Genomic DNA, 2,078 nt, shown 5'->3' with positions numbered 1-2,078 from the left:
ACGACTAGCGCTGAGGAGGGGAGGTCCGGCTACACCCCTAATGCATTCTGGGATAGGAGATAAAAAGCACCCTGTGTTTTGCAATTGTCAGCAATGCAGGCTCTGCAGCATGGTCTCAGGAAGGAACTTGTTCTGGAGGAACCATTTCACCGCACAAAAGAAGACAAAACGCCACATGCAATATTATATTAACCTTCATGTTGTCCTTGGGTCAAATTGAACCCATTTTCCTATATTAATGTTCTTTTTAACTACCCAAAATAACATGATTGATTCCACCCAACGCTCTTTGCCAAGTACAAATCTCTACTTCCATTAATTTTGGGGCGTCTTATTCAATTTTATAGCATTTATAGCATAAAACAAATGGAAGTGTTTTTGAAATAGTATTGAGTAAAAGTTGACATATTCCAGTCTGTGATTATTATCAACATCCATTCCTTTAATTTTAGTCTCAATAATTCCTAATTTCTGCTTTTCTAAATCAAACATTAGGTATAATTTACTATAAATGGTTGAGAATGTCAAAAAAGGGACAAACATTGAAAAAACAAAGTCAAACGGGACAAAAACATGAGAAAAAGTTAGAAAACATCGATTGAAAATGTAGCCTGTCAGACACATGACAAGCTCGGCGCGGGTCCACGCCGGATGATGGATCCTTCAGAAATGAGACAACATGCGGGTTCAGCAGCTTTCACTCTGTCAGGTCACCCGCCGGCTGCGTCTCACGCCGTGTGAGTCAGCGTGGGGGGGGGGGGGGGGGGGGGGGGGGGGGGGGGGGGGGGGGGGGGGGGGGGGGGGGGGGGGGGGGGGGGGTTGGGGCCCTGAGCCGAGGGGACAGTCAGTTCACCTGAGAACAGATCAGTCACTATAGGTGGTTGTCTCAGTGCATCAGTCTCAGTTGGACACGTCCACGCTAGCGTTTGTGCTGACGGTGCTGAAGACACATGGGTGAACAACACGTGGGCAACCAGCGTGAAAGCAAACATTTAGGAGTGTTTCTAAACCCAAAAATAAAACTCATACATGGTTATTTGATTCATATTTACAATAGGAGCAAAACATCTAATTGCGATTATTTTTGACTCATATTGCGACATATTTCACAATATTGGAGGCTACGATTATTTCTGAATTTTTATTCTCATTTTAATTGAAAATACTAAAATTTAAATGTGTGATTTTTGTGAGGATCTGTACCAAAGAAAGGTTTTTTCTTTTCTGTAAGAAAGGATTTGTAGGCCGAGACGTCTCGGCAGCACCACAACACTTGATCCAAAATGGTTTGACACATAATTTGCGTTTGACAAATATTGCAATTTGGATATTTCACTAGTCCAGATTGCCATTTTAATCAAATTGCGATTAATTGCACAGCCTTATGTTTGTGTCTTAAATCAATGATTCCCAACCAGCGGTACCTGCAACTCAGATAGTACTTAAAAAGATTGTATAGTAGCTAAACTAATAAAAATTCAAATTAAAATTATTTGATTTAAAGATTGTATCCACATATTAACAGTAACTGTAACACCTGAACACACGTTGCAGTTCTGTAGAAGTGAATGAAAGCTGGTTAGAAGGTGAGCACAGAGGTTTACACAGGAGAAGTAATGACTTAAGAGTCCAAACGCTAAGCCTAAAATGGAGATTGTTCTGGCCTTGCTTGGGAGTGGGAAGAGTTGGGGGGGGGCCCACGTTATGTTGCACCCCTAGACTTTGGGACGTAACGAGGAGTTGTATACGGTTATTATATCACAGCTATGAACCAATCAGACTGCTTGGTTAGAGCTGCCCGTTGTATATAGTAAAATAAATACAGGTCTGAATACATCTTGCCTTGTCATTGTAGTACTCATAGGGCCGATTTATAATTGGAACAATGAAGTTTAATTTGATTTGCTGTGCATTACAGGCAGCCGCTGAAATTAAATGCATTTTAATTAAGCAGCATAATACATGGAAATGCTTCAGCTGTATTTGCATGAATAAGTGTTTGCACTGTTCGTACAAGCCTAATTTGTTGCCCTGCGTGACTGGATGCACTCTGATGAAGATAGGCAAAGATGGAAGGA

Source organism: Etheostoma cragini, chromosome 15 (assembly GCF_013103735.1).
Source record: "Etheostoma cragini isolate CJK2018 chromosome 15, CSU_Ecrag_1.0, whole genome shotgun sequence".
In the NCBI taxonomy this organism is placed as follows: domain Eukaryota; kingdom Metazoa; phylum Chordata; class Actinopteri; order Perciformes; family Percidae; genus Etheostoma; species Etheostoma cragini.
This window is presented reverse-complemented; position numbering follows the sequence as displayed.